Here is a 20772-nt window from a genome sequence, read left to right as displayed (position 1 = left end):
TTTGCAAATACTATACAGTTCACTTCATTCCTGATATGGAATGATGCTGTCATCTGCTCATAAAGTGTCAAGCCTTCCTGTACCGAATACTTGGCATTCTTGTATTATGGGGTCAGGAATCTCTTTATGGCCTTGATTTGTCTGATTGGGTCTTTGACAAAAATCTTTCTTTGTTTCCTGTATTTCTCTTCCTCTGCATCAGAGTCCATTTACCTTCTGACTCAGAACTGCTACCGGTACTCCCTTCCCTGTCTTCTAGGTTCTCCCTATCTCTATGAGACTGGGAATATCTCCCAGAACCATGGGGTCTGGGCTCCTCTCATCTGGACCAAAGTGAACCCTTAGTGTCACTCTCCCTGGATGTCCTTTCCGGCCCAGGATAGAACCCAGTTTCCACATCCCTTCTACCAGGGAGACTGGGGAATTCTCCGCCTTCCCCTGAATACATGGAGGTTTTTAGAATGCCCTTCCTGCGCTGAGGGTCTGGCTTTTCTCCTTCAGTGAAGCGGGCAAGGTGGTCTCTTTGTAATCGCATCTTCAGCCAATCCAACTCTGTGACTTTCTCATCATAAGAGTTTTCATGGTCGGAGGTACTTACAGTATTATTCCTCACTTCCCAGGACACACTGGTCCGGCCACTTTCCCTTCTGTGTGGTAGAGATGAATACTCATCAATACCAGCCAGGGACTGACCTTCAGGATCAGCTGAGCTAGGTTTGGGTAAGTCTAAGTTCCTCAGGTCACACTGTTCTTCACAGGTGGCATGCATGAGGTTGGTTTGCATTTGTGCATGAGAGGTTGTAAATGACTAGCATAAGGCCCCTGGTGGGAAGGGCACCTCCCCTTGATTAGTGGGCTTTGTCCTATATCCTGATTGGTCAGGTTGCCTCAGGTCCTGTTTATAATTTTGATTTCCTTGGTGAGGCTCTCACACCTGTGTGTCTATTTATGTGCTGTTGGTACTCAGAGAGCTGGATTTTTAATGCAGACACTAAGGCCTGATTAGTGTCAAGCACCCAGCTCTGAGCTACCAACCAATCTTTTGTTTGCTGCACCTCATGCTGAAGAGATTAATTCTCCCTTTGTGAGCCTTGTATGCTGTGTGCATATTCAATGGGGTTTTCCTTTCATGAGACTAATCACTTTCTCCTGCTCCTCCCTACCATTCTCTGCCTCTGATAGTTCAGCTTCTATTTGCCTCACTCGCTCTACTAGCTTATTCCTTTCTTCTCTAATTCTGGTAAGTTCCTTAGAACCTGACTGTCCCTTTTCCACCCCCATTTCCAACTGATGGATCCTCTGTAATAAGATGCTGCTATCCTTATTCAAGAGGTCTTTTTCCTGAAACAGCTGTGTCTTGTGTTGTTTCAGAGTACTTACCACTGATGTATCTGATCAAAGTCATTTTTGGGAATCAATCCCTTTCATAATTAATTGACTATTTTCAGTTTTCAATTGTTTTATTTCTGATTGTAATGTGATAATGTCCTACAAAAAGACTCTATTATGAGTAGCATGGTCATTTAGCTTGTGTTGCAGTGTGCTCAGATTTTCCACACACTCATATGTGCATTTTCCAGTGCAAAAAACTGTGTTTCAAGCTCTGCACTCTCTTGCTGCAGTGTTTTTAACTCAGGTTTGAGTTTGTATAAAAGATCCTCAGCCTTTGACAGGTCTCCAGCCTGATTCATCCTACTAGCCTCACTATTGTGATAACATTCTTCTACTAACAGCAAAGGAAAATATAACTGAGCATTTAGCTGAGGCATTTGTATCTGTTAATCACAAGCAGTTTTGGTCATATAAAATGCCTCAACTGCTTTGTGCAATATTCCACCTCCAAACCAAATATCATATCATGTCCCTTGGATCCCTCCACCTGAGCTAACAAGGATTCAAGAGCCAGGCATGTATTGGTATTTATTTAAATTAAAAGTAATAGAAATTAGCACGAAAATGTCAAACACCACTTTATCCGTGGCTCACCATTAACTTCTTGTTAATCAAATCAATTACACAAATTAGTTACAAAACAACCACAAATCACAATTCTTTCTACCAATTTCACTTCAAGAATTAATTAAACTGATCACTCTTAAAACAATTCTAAGTGTGTGGTGCCAGTTTGATTTTCCTGCAGGCTTAAACGGCGAGCAGTAGGATTTCAAGATTGGTACAAATACATATGGCAATTTTGACTTTTCCCACACGTTTGGTTTAAAATAAACACAGGGTGATTTGCAATTTGTTTTTCAGACCCCTCCTTGCTTTGGTCTATGTTGGGAAGTCAGAAAGAAACATTGGAATGATTTGGGGAATTTTGGATTTCAGATCCCCTTCCACTGCAAGGCCTGTGTTGGGGAAGCTAGATAAAAAGGTTCGACTGATTTATGAACAAAGACACCCCTCTTCTTTAAAGAAGTCGGGGTCAGCAGGACAAAAAAGATTACCCAATTAAATTATAGGCTATAATTTTCAGCACACACTGGGAAATGAACTGTGTTAATATAGAATTCTAATCAAATTCACCCCATAGTGTTGTGCCAAATGGGGAATTAATTACATTAATATTTTTAGTTAAATAGGCTAAGGATCTACACAGATCACACCCCCCACCCCAGCCCACCACACCAGCCCACTATAAAGGGAAAGGATTTAAGGCAAGCAGACTCCCCCACCTTTTTGTTTCCCAGAGCTCAGTTCAATTTATATAGAAAGCCTTTGTTTAAAGTTCAGGAAAGCCAGCTGCATCTCAAGACACTCTGGAAGGATAGGGCAGGGGTCTGGCCAATCCTCTCTCAAGGATGGTCTCCCACTCTCCACCATAGGACCCAGTCAGCTTTGAGGCCTTCCTAGAAATACACAACTTTACCCAGATGCACTCTCAGCAATCTCCTCGGGTGTTTCCTTACAGCTGTCGGATGTAAGTTTCAGCAGTCCTCGCTGTCTCTCTGTCTTTCTGTGTCTGTGTGGCTCTTCCTCCTAGTGCAGTCCCCCTTATATAGCAGCAATGACACCACCAATTTTACAATCTTGGGGAAGTGTCCTGCAATAATTCCCTCAACTAGTATTGGACAGTTACCCTTCTCTCTCCTTCCATACCCATCCACCAAATCAGGATTGGTTTAGTGGTCTGGAGCAATGGTTGTATACTAATTGACATTTTCACAATTGACCTTGGGAGAATTGACCTAATTTAAAAGGTCAATTAGGACATATATGCGGGGGAAACCCCCCACAACCTCTTCACACAATCCAAAACCCACCCCCAATTCCCTTATATTATTTATAATCCAAAACCAACCCAATACATATATAAAATAACTAAAATAATATAAAGGTCAATTGTGCAGAAGGTCAATTAGGACCACTATAATTAGGTCAATTGTGCAAAAGGTCAATGTAAAAGGTCAATTTGGGTAATCCCAGAGCAACATATGGCAATTCCCATATGTAATCACCATTTGTTTGCCTTAATAAATGTTTTGGCAAAAACTAGTTATGTATCACAACTTCATAATTTTACTATCAACTGCCATAATAAACAAATTTTCTGATTCAGCTAATTATGGGAAATAGGGCGGTACCATGTGGCACGGCCATGTGGCAACAGTTATGAAAATGTAAGATATTACCCATATCTCTAATTTGAGTCTCCTCCCGCTCACCACCTCTCACATTTGGACAGATCAGCCAGAAACCTAGATTAACTGGACATTACAGTTACCTGAGTCGCAGGTGGGTGAATTCTATCTCCAAAATCACCTGGAAATTACATAACAAATGGTACATGAATGTGCTCGCTTCGGCAGCACATATACTAAAATTGGAACGATACAGAGAAGATTAGCATGGCCCCGGCGCAAGGATGACACGCAAATTCGTGAAGCGTTCCATATTAAAAAAAAGAAAAAAAAAAAAAAAAAAAAAAAAAACAAATGGTACATGAATAAAATCAGCACGGCTTAAGGTTGCTGAGAAAAATGCCTATACGATAATAGCCATTTTAAATTAACTGTGAATCTTCATGTGGGACAAATGGCCATTTTCTTGCCTTCCAGCCATTTCTTTTCTCTGGGTCAGCCTGTACCTAGATTTTTTTTTATCACTTTCCTTTGTGTTGGATGCTTGCTCTTTGAAGTTGCTGCCCCCATTTTCACACATATTTTTCATGCTCCAACCAAGGGGAACTTCTCCTGCAGTCAATGGGCCTCATTACAACCCTGGCGTTGAGGGGTTAACGGCGCCGTAAAAGGCTGCGGCGCCGTTAAACCCTTAACGCCAGATTCCCACTTTAACGCCTGCTTTTTTCTGGCGTTAAAGTCCAAGGTGCTAAGCGACCTTGGTACTAATTACGGCACCGTAATTTACGGTGCCGTAATTAGCGCCTTCCCCATCCCCATTGAGCCCTATGGGGCAAAAATGGGAATGGGGAAGGGGCAATGGTGAATGGGGATTTACCGCCCCGCCAATCTTGGAATGGGGCAGTAAATCCGCCATCCACCATGGCGGAATCCGGCATGGACCATGGTGCTAATAGCACCATGGTCCTACGCCAGGGTTGTAATGAGGGCCAATGCCTTCAGAGCCAGCAGGTCTGGAGAACACTGATTTTCAACACCTTTAGCAGGGCACTTTATTGCAGTTGGTAATTAGCTTGGGAATGCAAAATCCAAACTGGCAGAGGGGTATGCCTTTGTGAAGAGTCCTGCAGCCAGCAAAAGGGGTTTGTCTTGGTCTGATATTTTCCCACGAAAACAGAATGGGGCTGATTCATGGAAGTGTTTTACAATGGTGCAATCCCATAGGACAACATTCCATGAATCAGGCCCAGTGGGTTTTCAAATGTCACTGCTGTTTTGTATGTGAAACATAATATACATAGCTTTTTGTCAACCCACACATACTGGTTTTTTCCTGACATTTTTCTGTTAGCAGTGATACATTTTCACATTTAAACTGTTTTTATTTGCACACACCTGTGCAAGCCATTTTTGTGTCACTGTTTAAAAACCCTGTTTTCCATGTGACAGAGAACTTTGATTCCTCCTTCTTTTGTAAATTCTAATGCTGCTTTCCCTTTGGTAATGACAGGTAGGCCCCTTTTCAACATGGCTCTTCAATTTTACATGAGAAAAAAAACAAAGGCCACGCCATTTTTGTTTCAGTGTTTAAAATCCTGCTGCTCATGTGAAGGGGTCTTCTGATTGGGGCCTTTGTATGCACCTGACAATAAGGTTAATTGACTAAAGTAGATGTTCCCTTTTTTCTTTAATCATAGTAACCCAAATGACAATGTAACAAAATAATTTGGTGGATTGAAGGTTTTGAATTACTTTGAGCCACTGTCATTGCTCTGAGCATCCTTCCACCAACCCCAATGATATTGAACATCTCTTCCTGGTGAAAGATGCTGTCCTCTCTAAGTTGATGCTCTATATTCTCACAACTCCAGTCCACTTTGCCCTTGACAGTTGTACTATTCAGTTGGATCTCCATAAGTGTCACTCTTACACATCTGCATAACAATATGGGATACACCAGATTGAATTGCTTACAGTAAAATAGCATGTTATGTCTAAATATTAGAGTAAATAAAATAGAGGATCCATTTGCATATGCTGTTCACTTCAAGGTGGCAGTGTGGCCAACTTCTCATTATGGCTAGATAATGTAAATTAAGCTTTGATTTGTAGAAAGTGTGGAGGGGCAGTAGAAGCCCTCTAATGCACAGCCTGTTTTTCTGGAAGGAAAGGCAACACAAGGCATAACACATCTCTTTCAGATTACTCCTGAATGCATGTGCTTGTATCTCACCCCGCAATTATGAAAAGTGGTAGTCTGCAGGCATAGCACCTCCACTCTCCTCCCATATGTAAATGAACCCCCCCTCATGCATGCCATAGTTAACCTTAAACAAACAGCATTCAGCAATGACTGAATGGGGAACATGTGATAATGACATTCTGAAGCACTACATCTCTGTTGGTCAGTACACACTGTGGTTTGTAACCTGCTTTTGGAGTCACAAAGTGAGTCCGGATTTTTCATACCAGCAACCATTGCTCTAAATGAGACACACGTGCAATGAATACACAGTGATGGTGTGTACAGTATGATGTAAAGTGCCAGCTCAGCCAAAAAGAACAGCATGTTACTCAGATACATGTCCTCTACAATGTCGAAATCAGTACTGTTCACGAGTCAACATCCAGAGACACGAAGTAGAAACCGTTTACATTCCTGCCATTTGTTTGAACATGGGTGTTAGACTATAGCTAGAGCAATAGTACTACTATCTAGACTAGACTAAGGAAATGTATTGTTCTTGGGAGCAACAAATAAAGACATTGACCCTCATTACGACCCTTGCGGAAAGGGGTTTACGCCGGCGTAATGCATGGCGTACCTTTCCGCCTGACTACGAGTTCCCGTAGCGCCATGGTGATTTTTACGCCTGTTTTTGCAGGCGGAAAAATCCATGGCGCTACGGGACTTGTTGTTAATTACGCCACCGTAATTTATGGTGGCGTAATTAACGCCTTCCCCACTCCCATTATACCCTATGGGGCAAAAATGGGAATGGGGAAGGGTAAATGGGGATTGGGGACTTACCGCCCCGCCAAGGTCGGAATGGGGCGGTAAGTCCACCAACCACCATGGCGGAGTTGGCAGCTTAGCGCCATGGACCATGGTGCAAATTGCACCATGGTTCTCCGCCAGGGTCGTAATGAGGGCCATTGCCAGATGTCAAGTCATGGAAAATGACGCTGTTCGTCTAGTGAGGAAACTAAAAACTAGGGAACACACAACAGAGGCAAGGAAATCATTGCATTGGCTAAGAGTTGAAGATAGAGTGAACTTAAAGTCAATGGCAATCATTCACAGGTGTATCTTTGGAGAGGCCCTGCTATACTTCAAGAAACAATTTACAAGATATAGCCCCTCGAGACAACTACGCTCAGTGAATAAAGGACTGCTAAACATACCAAGATACAATCTCAAAACAGGCATGAGCAGATCCTTCACTGTTTGCACGGCGCAACAGTGGAACAAACTATCTCCTAAATTACGGTTAGAAAAGAACTATTAAAAGTTAAGGAAGAGCTTGAAGACGTGCCTCTTCAAGTATACTTTAATGCTTAGCAAAATAAGAACCCAGTGAGACAGACGTTAATTCCAAATGTGACCATTACATGTTGTTTGTTATCAGAGCCCTGATGCCTGCGGGGCTGCCGGTGCTTTATAAGCACCCATAACATAACATAACAGACAACCTTTCTTCGAGTAGCTTTTCTATTCATCATTCCAAGGTTAACAGGAAAGCAACTCATTTTGAGAGCATCAGCATTTGTAAAAACAGCTTGTATTTTGAATACTATTTTCAACGACTGCCTTCTTTATGGTTCGTGGCTCTTTGAAAATACTGCCAGTAGTAAATAATGCAGTCATAAGGGTTTTAATAAATACTACCAGAAAAGTAGAGGTATTTCCCCATACCTTTACTTCCTCTCAAAAGCTGAAGTTAAAATTCACGTTCACTTCACTTTAAAAGCCTTCTAGTCCTACAAGCACATTCACTAGCGCAATGAAAAGTCCCAGGGCCTGATTTTCCCATTGAAAAAAAGCATTTTTACATCAGACTTGAGGTGTTTTTCTCAAGGAAGAGGGTGGAGAATGTATTCAACCGCCCATATCTCTATGGAGAAACACTAAAGGGTTCGAACCAACCCTTCTTTGCATTGTTTTGTACCATGGAACAACAGTTATGTGCGCCACTGTCACAGCGATGGAAATGTTTTTTTAATCAATTTGCCATGTCGTAAAATGAAATAGTGAATGTACTATTATTTGTATTGCATGCAGAATTTTGAGCATGCCGAATGCACCGGTCTTTCTGCCGACCTGTTGGTACTAAACTCACCAAGGGTATGAGTAGTAGTAAGGGCAGCAGCAGTATCCTTGGGAGAATACCAGCAAAACCCCATAACACGCCTGCAATGTCAAAATGATACCTGAACACATGTGTGCTATTTAAATTCCACAACAAAAGATGCGCATTAACAATGAACTATAGGAACAGCACACAAAGGCCTGAATGCTTCTGCACAGTGCTGCTCAAAACGTGTTGTTTCTACCAAATGATGTACAATTATCCATAAGGGCCACTACATTAGGCTTTAATGTACTACAACGGCTCCATTGAACAAAATGGTCCATAATAGATTATCAACGTGTGCCAAAATACTGCAGGGTATGAGTACATTGTACAATCTGTGAAGCCTCTTGAGAAGGAAGAGGCATGTTAACTGCATTATATAACACTGCCATCTTCATAACCTAACACCATAAAATAAGAATAGTGTGCTTCCCGGCGTGCAGTTTCTATGAAAGGCAGCCTGAGGTGAATGAATTCCAATCTTAACATGTTTTGCTCCTGTCCTAGCAAAAGTCAATACAGTATCATTTGCACGCAGAAACGACACTGAAACACATCACGCATACATTGGTTCTCTTTCCATGAAGAGTAATTAGAATGCTGGCCTGGGATATGCATGACACAACACGAATCATAGTGATGACTCACTAGAGAAAATAGCAAAGTGACAATGAATAAATAAGGCACTTAGAGCCTCTATTCCTTGTAATGTTTAGCCAGCCCATGACGCTTGAATGTACATGTTGGTAACGCTCCATTGCACTTATAACTGCTGAGGTTAGCATTGTAACGCACAGTGGTTATATGCAGATATGATTGATTTTGCACCTGGTAGATTCCTTTTACCAGCGTTTATAGAACTTGGAAGATGTGCAGTAAGACTATTAAGATAACCTATCGATTGTGCTCAGAGATTCCCATTATCGTTCTATGGCAGCCGTTCTCAAAAAGCTCTTGGACATCCACTCCATTGCACTTGGCAAACCTAAGGGTAGCCGGTCTATAGTACATAGAAAAACATCTATGAAGGGAGCTGGATTTTTTCTTCCCCACAGAATATCGGATCAGCAACATCAAAGATAAGCTCCATCTGAGCCTAAAGTATGTATAAACACACCATCTGTGTGTAGGCACGGCTATCCATCCACGCACATTCGGATGTAGCTACGGTTATAAAAAATTCGGTCTAACCGGTCACATAACCACGTCGCACTGAAACACCAGACTTACCAGACTTACCTAAACACCTCTGCCATTAGAATACAGGGATAACCAATGACAAATGTCAGTCTAGCAGGCCACATATGAAGTTTCCTGCACTAGTGCCCTGTTGTGACTGACCTCCATCAGTGCCCCTCCACATGCCTAGCCTCTTGGTTTGCATATTGGAGGCTAGACAGCCTCCTAAATCCCCATCTTGGCCAAATTCACAAATGCATCATAGGCCTCCTCTTAGAACTTTCCCATACTTGGAGTTTGGGCCCCAAGGGCGCACCTACCACAAAGCACATTTAGACCATACAAATTGAAAAAAGCGCTATATAAATGACTACTACAATACACCACAATAGCATAAGGGATGCTGGTGAAAAATCTGCCAGAACATTTTCTAAAGTATCCAGATTATTATATTTGCATTTTACTATACCTGGCGAATTAAAAGGCCCCTGAAAATCTAAGTTAAAGGTCTATGTGTATCAGTGCAAAAGAGGACTCCACATATTTTTTGATGGAATTTAGTATTTTAGAATTTTTAGGAACGCTTTATTTGAGTCCAAAATCATGGGTAGGAGTCGAACCACTATCGTACAGATGCACCATTATATAATCGAGAAATTCAAGTGGGAGAGCATGTTCCTAAAGTCAAAACTACACACCTAATGAAAACAAATACAAAATCCATATAGGTTATCGAAGAAATGTATCTTGAGGCCTGTAGCTCTGTTACATGATTGGGTCACTTGTAGGGACATTCCCACATCTAGCAGTGGTGCTTGCAAGATGGTTGACATTCTGCCAAAACCAGAAAATGTATGCAGTGGCATTTGCGTACATGTAAGAGCAGCTTTACGTCCAGGTGCAGGGGTGGGGTGGCGGATGAGGGTACCTCTAGGTTGGAAGGCCCATATTATACATGTCTTTAATGTGGAGAATGCTAAATCAAGATGGAGCGGGGGGAAAGGGTTGCATTTGGCATGTCTCCTGCTGAAAGCATTGGTAAAATAATAAACAATTATAAACAAGCGGTATTGCTATGTAATACCCCTTTCCTTTTCAGTACCAAGTATTTCATAGTAACGTTCCACTCTATTGATAGAAGTACTAATTTCAAAGAACAGACACTCCCTCTGAATTCTTTAAGTGGATCAATGTTATTACAAGAATATGCTTAATGCAGAGTTAGCAGTACGCTTTTGTGGGAGAAGCTGTTTTTCCGACGACAGATTGCAGTGTGACACGAGCACAAGGGAAAAGCTGTGTTACAGCGCAGATCACACTGCAGAGTGCATGCTGAGCGTGCAGTTGTGCGGCAGTTGGACGGAAGCGGAAGAGGCTGACCACAGGTAAGCCTGACGAGGGTCCACCTGCTATCATAACAATAAATGTACAATTTGCAGGGCAGCAATAATCCATCATGCGGCATTAGTGCTACCGTACCCTGTTTTATGGTTACTGGTAGGTCTCCGGATTGTGTGAACTTGGCTATGGCAACCCCTCTCCCACTGTCCCCCTTTCTGCCCCTCCTGTGGCCATGATAAAAACAGATGTCCAATATAAAGGCAATACATCCAAGATCAAGGGTCACATTTGTCCAATACCTAAGCAGTCCACATTCGATTGTAATGAACGTGGGAAACCCTGTCATCATGATTTCTATTCAAATGGAATGCACCAAGCCGGTGCAATTGGGTGTGGACCATTCCCATACTACTAGCAAAACTATGCTGCCTTCGACAACAGATCAAAAATCTAGGTCATTACATGATAATATCTTAATGGAACCATTTGACTCATCTTTATTAAAAACCACCCACCCTCCAATCTTCATTGATTTTGAATCCCCTTTTCCTAATTCTTCTTCCATGGATGCATCTATAAATGATTGGAAGAATGATGGATCTTCTCAGACACCCTAAAAATTGAGGACTCGGGCCCTTCATCCCTGATGGCACTGCACTTGGTCTTGTCATTGTTGGTCAAATTGTACGATATTATTAGAGCAGAAATGAAGTCCCAAACACCTCTGCTAAATTTGATCAAGATTGGATAAGTGGGTGGAGGCCAAAGTTGGTAGCCTTCGCCCTCTCCATTCAATGTTGATTACCGCTGCAAACAACAACAAGAGGCAGAGCCACCCAGTGGCAAGGGCAAATAGGCTTACTTGAGTGTCAACATCTTTGTGTGAGGCCAATTCATCATATGCCGCATGAGAGGATGCAATTCAAGAGGGGCCCAAAAAAGCTGATCATATATCATATACTATCAGCTTATCTGTTGCCTCAAACCCAGCTCTGGATCGCGTGGCTTGGAGTGGTGTCTCCCCTCGTGACATTTTCCCCATATGTTCCTCGAAGCAGACATCATGGATTTTAGCACCTGCTAATTCGATCAATGTCTTTTTACAAATTCATCTTAAAAGTGGAGCCAAACCCTTGTCTGATCGTATATTTGGGGGGTGACCTAACAATTATGCTAAATCTGTTTCACGCCCACTGAGACTTTTACTAGAGTACCTCTTTACCCATGACAAATCTATACTTTTGAATATAACTAATGTACTGGCATTAGTTTATGAAATCCATTTCTAAGGTACATTTCTTTGATAGACGGAGCTTGTCAAATGTTTGGTTCCTATTAGAGACAATCGTGTTACATTGGACCTACCATCTAACATTGTATTTGATGCTTAAATTAACAAGGCTATTACTTTGAGACAACTCAGAAATGACCCTGTGCCCTTTGAGTCCTGCATGGTCAATAGTGTTGGGGGCTGTTAGGGTAGGGACACACACAATATACAGGACAGGGAGGATTGGGCAGACCTAACTATAATGGCCAGGGATTGTCCTGGAGGACCCAGAGTAGTGAGTTGTCAAAACCATAGCATGATAATATACTCACTGAGTCGGACTGGACATGGCTTGCCTCGGCCCTTAACAATCTAAACTGACTGGCTTAAAACCTTATCTTTAGTAGAAGTGAGCAAATTAAGTTTATTTCTCGGAATGCATGTGGATTTAGGCAGTTACTGAATAACATGGAGCACTTTTTTGAGAACCCACACGCTTATATTACTACAAGAAATCTGGCTCACTTCTTGCCTAAGTTTAGATGGTTTTATGTCGCTTTCCAACTGGCAATAAAAGAGCTTTGTTGTCGACCATCCGGCAGTCTCATCACTGCCATTAGAAATAATACTTGATTTAGAGTGATTAAGCAATGTGAAATTGGCAGGGCAGCCATGGCCATCTTATTTTCTCAAATAATCAATAACGCTACCATAGATTATCTGGTTTTGAACATTTACTGGCAACTGAGTCAAATGCAACCCAATTTACTCTTGCATAACTTATTTGCTATTTGAAGAACGGTAAACCAATGGTAAAAATTGACATATAATTGTAGCTGGTGATTTGAACTCAACCTGTATCCATGATACAAGTAACTATTGTTATCCTGATTTAGTTAATTAACCTTTAGTTCAAACCATGAAAGACCAGAATGGTAGGCTGTAGAGTAAGACTTTAGAATCTTGGTGTTTAAACATGCTTAATGGGAAATTATTAGATGATATTCAGATGAAACATACCTGACAAAGGGGTGTTTCGTCCTCTGTATCAGACTATATGCTTGTGTCTATATATCTATCATATATTGCTGGATTTTAATACCATTACACAGATTACATTTAAGAATTTTGTTCAAAGACTGTCATTTGTGGAGTCAGAACCTTAATGGCATCAAATCTTGGAGGATGAAAGAGTATCAATGCCTTTTGCAGGTCTTTGATTTTTACAAAAGCTTGACTCATTTAAAATTTGAATTCTTGGGATAACTCACACTTCATTTTGAGACTCTGCAAAACCTTGGCAACGACATAGGAGAATGAATGTGTGATTAGAGGTGTGGTTGTCTTTTGGGTTCCTGGGAAAATTGGATCTGTAATAAGTCGAAAATATTTCTCATCAAGAGCATCTAGGCACTAAGCACTTTAAAACCTTAATCAAGAATTAATAAGTGGGTTCAGTTTACTTTAGTTCTATTTTATCTCAGACCATAATGGATTGTAAGAAGTGAATATTAATTTAAAAAAATTATTGTTTAGTTAATATTGTATCAAATGTTACTTAATGTGCAATGAAATGTATGTGGCTACAAAGAGATATGATTTGTCACTCATTCATATATAAGATAATTGAAAAAACTTTATTAAAGGGTTATTAAAGGGACGTTATGGTTAAGTTGCACTAATAAAAACCTATGAAATTCAATGAAAAAACTTTGTTAAAGGGACGTTCTGGTTACAAGTAAAACTGAAAAACCTCAGAAATTCGCCAGTTGTGGTAAGATAAGCAACCATAACTCGCGACACCAGCATGCTCTGCTAAGAACACCCAGGACATCAAAGATGACATCACAAATGTCTTCCTATGGCCATTTAATCTCCAAAAAACAAAGTGACTCCACTTTGCTAGGAAAGGCGCTTCACAGTTAGTCCCAATTAGGTTGCTCATGTATAGTCTACTGTAAAAAGTATCCAAATGTTATTCCAAAGAAGTTCTGAAAATCATGAGTTTTCATAACAGAAAATGTTTAATGCACATTTCTGAAATGTTTTCTGGTAAAGTTCCTCTGTGTGAATTACACATTGAGTATTCATCTAAAATTGCCCATAATACTCTGGTGCCAATGCATTTCGGATAAAACCTTCATCAGGGCGGTATTATTGCAATAAATGATATCTCATAACTGTTGTTCTAACAATGTTCACAAGATGCAAAACATGCATAGCAAATATTATCAAAAATGTTTATAAAAGCACATACCCATTTGTGAACCACATTCGTTTTGGGAGAAAATAAAAAGGAAACAAGAAACAAAAAGCATTCCAATTAGTTTGCTGCAATGGTTATGCATCTTCTATCAGTGTGTCTGCCATAAAGGCAAGTCATACCTTAATCAAGTCAAAGAGCGCATGGATCATATCGTTGTGCATGAGCACAACTGGAGGATCTCCAAAAAATAGAAGTTAAGTATCACTGTGAGTAATCCTCGCAAAATATGCAGAGGGTAGAGCTTCAGTATAGCTCTTAGATTAGTTAAATCTAAGAGTGAAGACATTGCAACAAAGTATTTGTAAATACACTCAAGTCTTATAGTAGGGAGCCATAGAGACAAGGAGCAGAGGGTCCACATTTACATGTAAAAAATCATAATCTGGTAACATCTGTTGGTTCAGTTGCTCCGATTTGTACTACAAAAAGCAAATGTAGTTTATTTCTTCATTCAGCCCCTTTGGAGTAACGGAGCTAAGACGGTCAATCCAAAAGGTTTCTCTTTGGTCTGCACAGACCACGACGCCTCGCCCTGTATCCATGGTTACATTTAAAACAAAGTAATTTCCACCGCGAGTGCATTGGAAGCTGCACACACGGCTGACACGTCTGACAAGCTGCCGGGTAAGCACGGTGACATCCAGCTATACTGAAGCTCTACCCTCTGCATATTTTGCGAGGATTACTCACAGTGATACTTAACTTTTATTTTTTGTAGATCCTCCAGTTGTGCTCACGCACAAAGATATGATCCATGCGCTCTTTGACTTGATTAAGGTATGACTTGCCTTTATGGCGGACACACTGATAGAAGATGCATAACCATTGCAGCAAACTAATTGAAATGCTTTTTGTTTCTTGTTTCCTTTTTATTTTCTCCCAAAACGAATGTGGTTCACAAATGGGTATGTGCTTTTATAAACATTTTTGATAATATTTGCTATGCATGTTTTGCATCTTGTGAACATTGTTAGAACAACAGTTATGAGATATCATTAATTGCAATAATACCGCCCTGATGAAGGTTTTATCCGAAATGCATTGGCACCAGAGTATTATGGGCAATTTCAGATGAATACTCAATGTGTAATTCACACAGATGAACTTTACCAGAAAACATTTCAGAAATGTGCATTAAACATTTTCTGTTATGAAAACTCATGATTTTCAGAACTTCTTTGGAATAACATTTGGATACTTTTTACAGTAAACTACCTATGAGCAACCTAATTGGGGCTAACTGTGAAGCGCCTTTCCTAGCAAAGTGGAGTCACTTTGTTTTTTGGAGATTATATGTTTGAATAGGTCCTAGTGCTACAGGACCATTTATGGACTGGCAGCCCCAGGCGAAAATATTTTGAAACACACCTTTAGATCTCAAGGATATTTGATGCAATAATCCTAAATTTTAATTTTCAAGTGGTGCCCTCCTCTCTCTTTTCATTCCTATGGCCATTTCCCATCCTCATCACCCCTCACCTCCCCAGAGATTGTTTGATAAGTTTAACAAGTGCAATGTTGTGTTTTTTTTATATGTTTGTACCGCGATGTCCCTAAATCTGCAAATCCGTAAATCCAACATGGCGGGCGTTTCCAAAAATCAGACGCACTTCATGCTTTTTACCATCCAATCAGTGGGCGTGTCTGACCGAACAGGGAAATCGGTCCGCGGACCGAACCCTGATATCACACATTTTTTTAGACCTACTTTTTTGTCGTTTTAAACAAAACTACTGGATGTATTTCCACAAAATTTACAAAAGCATGATTTTGGGACTAAACCGTCACTCCTGCCACAAATTTGCTGAACATCCATCCAGTAGAGTATCTGAGATGCCTTTGTGGACAGTACTGTTTTACTTTCCAACAGAGAGCTCTATGCATGATGTATAGTGTCTTGAACTCAATATCAGCTGATACCAGAAGCCAGTGCCATAGAATCAGCACAGGGGGGATGTGGTTACTAGGTTTTAGAGCAAGGACCAGCCTAGATGCCTTATTTGGAATCGTTTGGGGTTGATGTGTTATGCATTTTGCAAGACCCGCAGAGAGGCTATTCCTATGATCTATTTATTTCCTTCTCAATTCCACCATTAATCATTGCACCACATTTAGAAGAGGCAGGTAAACTGAACAGCAGAGGTAGTTCCCAAGTAGACTTATGAAAAGTAGCAGTCCTGGAATATGCCTGTAATATCTGGACAAGGCATTCCACAGGGCATGGCTGGGAAAGCATCTGCACAGTTCATAACGCAAAAAACTCCAGATAATAAGAAACATGTTTACAAATAAGATATACAGCCACCTTTTAAATGAGGCACAATGTTAAATAGAGGTGTAAAATCGAGGCATAATGCTTTCATGCCACCTTTTAACATGCCATCTTATTTAACATCACTGATATGATGAAGGAGGGCCAGTCGAGTTAATGTCTTCACTGTGTAGTCCTCATCTCCTGAGTGTACCTCATTGTAATTTTCATGCAGGAATACAACAAATGGATTCCTATGGAATCCTCCTCGGTTTTGCACTTGGTCAAATCTATGTGGATTCCCTAGTGAAGTTTTAGGCAGTTTACATTTCCACACGACAAAGGGCCTCATTAGGACCCTGGTGGAATGGGTTTAACGGCGCCAGTAAAGGTGCCGGCGCCGTTAAACCCATTCCGCCATATTACGAGGTCACCTAGCGGGACCCGCTCTGAACGTCTGGATTCGCCAGACGTCCTTAGTGGGTCCCGCGAGGGAACCATGGAGCTAATAACGGGCCCGTTGTTAGCTCCCTCCCCATTCCCATTGAGCCCTATGGGGGCTCTAAAGGGAATGGGGATGGTCTGGGTCCGGGTTCCCTGAATGGGGAAATACCGGGCCCTCCAAAGTCAAAGTCGGAATGGCCCAGTATTTCCCCATTCAGGGACCACGGACCCGGACCAGAGTTTGGAGGCAGCCTCCAAACTCATAATGAGGCCCAAAGTCTGAAATGAAAGGAGTGAAAACAAGTTTGTCTCACTTTTACTCTTTCCTTGTGCGTTTGGCCTCTGCAATTTTTTAATTGAATGCAGCAGGTTTTGCAGTACGGAAGTGCTAAAATGGGGGTCGCCTGAATGAAATGTATGATTTATTTAAAATGACCTTAACAAAGTCTTACATTGAATCTGCTTGACCTTCGGGAGCCAATGGAGAGATCTAACTGAGAGGACATGTGATCTGTACGTTTAATACTACTTAAGAGTCAGGCAGTAGAATTCTGAATCCATTGTAGTCACAAAATGGAAGAATTAGGGCTTCCCAAAACACATATCAACAATAGAGGTGAACCAAATTGAGGCTATTTAGCACAATAGCATTTGCTGGGAATGTAACATTGAAGAATTAGGACATCCCAAAACAATATCAACAATAGAGGTGAACTGAATTGAGGCTATTTAGCAAAATAACATTTGCTGGGAATGTAAAATGGAAGAATTAGGACATCCCAAAACACATAACAACCATCGAGGTGAACCGAATCGAGGCTATTTAGCACATTAATGTTTGCTGGGAATGTGAAACCATGAAAGAGGTTATGTACGGTTTAAAGATGAAAGAACAGACTTGAGATATTGACACCAAGTGAGGAGTTAGACAGAGACTAGATTCAATCGTAGCTTCCAGGTGTTTAACATCTGGGACAGCCTCAAGATATAGTCCAAGACAGAAAGACCACAGGGAGCACACCGGAGCTTAGACTGGGCTGATGGAGCTGAATTTTACCCATTTCGTTTCAGTCAATAATGAAGCATCAAAGAGTCAAATGCTGTCAGACAAGCTTTAAAATGATCAGCAATAATACAGGAATTGCTGTCAAGTCACACAAGGATGTTGTGTCATCTGCAACATAAATAATTTGACACTGAAAGGTTTTAAAGGATGAGCCAATGGCAAAACCTATATTTCAAAAAAAGGGGTGTCAATACGGAACCGAGGCACACTCCACAACGAAGACTGTCACTCCTGGGAAAAGACTTAAAAGAAAAGCCTGAATCCAGATGCTGGCTAAGCACGTAAAATAAGCCAGTGTGCAAAGTAGGACAACAACAGCTGATGGGCCACGCAGTGAAATGCCGCAAGATTTCAAGGCAGTGATGGTACCATCATCAGCTGTCATACTTAGGGCCTCATCATGAGTGGGTGGTATCCCGGAGGTAGATCCTCCGGTATACCGCACAATGCAATTAGCATTACTGCAACTTGGTCTGGTGCTGTTAGAGACGGATGACAAGTTGCCGTGGTGGGGTAAGTCCCCATTTTTATTGAGTCACGGGACTCAATGGGACATTTTTGGTGCAATTACTGCAGCAGTTATTGTGCTGCGGTAATTGTGCGGAAAATGGGTCTAAACTCTGCGCATTCACCTCGAGCTGACAGCTGGAGGTGAATACTCTGAGTTTACCCCCAACTCGGGATTGGGCGGAGCGGTAATGTGGTGGAAATAGCATTACCACCATATTTTTACCGCTACGCCGAACTCCGTGAGGCCCTTAATTTCTCTAGCTGCTTCACCAGGATAGAATGCATGCCAACCTCTGGGCACAATATAACCTGATTAGTGTGCAGAAGTCCCACTTCTTTGGCAAAGACTTGTTAATTGATTCGCTTCAGCACATTCTAATATTGTAGCAGGGTAAGGGAGGAGTGATAAACAGAAACAGTTTGCAAATTCTGAAGTGTCAAGTTTTGATTCTTTGTTGAAAAAGCAGAACAATGTTGTTTTCAAAGCACACAGCAAAATGCCAGAATGAAATAAATAATTATTTAAATTGTAATCACGAATAGTTAACAAAATTAAGTAGTGTATGGAATAAGAGGTGACCCAGTGTGATTCACTTGCTCAATAGCTTCCAGCATGAGAAACAGCAAAGCAAGCCAAAATATATGGACTGGGAGTAATAGAACAAGTTTGCACAACTTCAGGCGACACAAGGCTTCATATAACATCATACCTTGACAGGAGAGACTGATTGTATTACTGAAAACGTGCATTAAAGGAATTGCACAATTCAAGTGAATGAGTGACTTAGAAATGGATTTGGGAGCAGAAAGTGCATGAACAATGTTATATAGTTATTTAGTTGAATTTGCTGCTTTGTCAATTTTGGTAAATAAATAACGCTGTTTGCCATTGTATAGGACAGCAACCATTTCTTGTTTTTACTGGGCTTCAGTGAGGAAGCAATCAATTTTGCTATCCCAATACTTTCAATTATAGAAATAATTGTATCCTTAATTGAATCGAAAGCCCAGTTCGGTTCAGAAAACCTAATAATGGGTGATTATTATCTTGGTGTGTAGACAACGCCTGTGGACTAGCAAGTTTCTAGTAATTAGCCCATTCTATACCTTTGCTCAAAGAGCTGGTAATTATTAGGCACTTGGTTTAGACGTAGAGAGAAGTCACTAATGAACCTCCTGTTAGACAAATGTGCTTCAGTTTCCATCAAATCGTTGCTTCTTTTAAATGACAAGGTCAGAGTATAGATGGATTTAGCAATTAGCGTAGAGAATCGAAGTCATCTGTTTAAAGAGTGCTGGTGGAGAGATGCTTTAGTTGGAAGCTTAAAACACAAACGGAAATAGGCTAATACTAAAAGTTTTGGAACTTCAGCAGAATGCCCATGCCAAGGTCTGGCAGTTCATCTAAATATCAGGAGAGCTTTTCGCAGGTCAGTAAAAAATGAAAATGCTATGGTTCCTGGAATTTCTGACATTGCAGGAGACCCTTGTTGTATCAAAAGATTATGAAGTTGGTAGTTCCAGCCATCAGCATGGGATGATGTTTTAAATAATACCAGACATGACCTCGCCATGCAATGGTTTCTTTATTGCTACAATTCTTTAGTAAGGAGGCCTCAAGTCCATGACAATGAATGAAAGAGTTGTCAAACCGGGTGCCACTTAAATACATACTTTCTCAAGATACATCATTAATGAGATTTTAAATATTATGCACATTTTTCACTGTAATAATTGAATATGTAATGGCGGACAAAGCATGGTGTAATACAGCTCACTACTAATTTGAGGGAGTGCCGTAGAGTGATAGAGTAGTGAAACAGAGGCATGGGCTCCAGATAGTAGTGGTCGAGAAGAGCTGAAACAAATCTGCTGAGGTGACATACAATTATTATTGGGCATGCTGACAGGCAAAAAATTGTTTCCACAGATGCACAGTTCCGGGGCCTAGGCATTGTACAGTGGCAGACGGGCACAGTCAGACTCTGGCATGACTCCGAAGAACACACACTGAAGCCACTGTACTTGCTCACTGCACGGTCTTGGAGTTCCTACGTATATGTCAAAGAGAGGATCAAACCGCCATGTCACAGAAGTGGGGGGTCAATGAAACCCTCCCGCTTCGCTCTAAGACAGAGGCAGCCATTACAGCATGATGCTGCTAGTAGCAGATATAAATAAAAATAATGTAAAAAATAAGGCAGGAGGGGACAGAAAAAGGATCCCTCAAGGAAAGAAAGAGTTACACAGGGCCAGGCAACCCAAGCTCCCTAAAGATGTGTAATAAGGAACAGAATAACGAATTAAAGACAAGTTAAAATAAGAGCACACAAGGAACATAAATAAATTAAAGGATACAAATTAAATCCTACACATATAATTGCGGCGACAAAGAATGCTTTCCTTACAAGATATATCACACTGAGTGTAAGGAAGCATGTCACTCTTTTGCACTTTAATTTAGCCTGTTAGAGCATTTCCTGTTGCAATAGACTAGGCATGGGAC

At 41.0% G+C, this 20772-nt stretch overlaps 1 non-coding gene across 1 annotated transcript; it reads left to right on the top strand.

Moving 5' to 3' along the window:
* Positions 1-3796: 3796 nt before the first annotated feature.
* LOC138528984 (U6 spliceosomal RNA) lies at positions 3797-3903 on the top strand. Its single transcript, XR_011284351.1, has one exon. It is a non-coding gene; the product is annotated as a U6 spliceosomal RNA (small nuclear RNA).
* The last annotated feature ends 16869 nt before the right edge of the window (positions 3904-20772 follow it).

The sequence above is a fragment of the Ambystoma mexicanum genome, chromosome 7q (assembly GCF_040938575.1).
Source record: "Ambystoma mexicanum isolate Mex_15411 chromosome 7q, UKY_AmexF1_1, whole genome shotgun sequence".
Classification (NCBI taxonomy): Eukaryota; Metazoa; Chordata; class Amphibia; order Caudata; family Ambystomatidae; genus Ambystoma; species Ambystoma mexicanum.
Note: the sequence above shows the minus strand (reverse complement) of the source record. Positions and strands in the feature narration are given on the sequence as shown.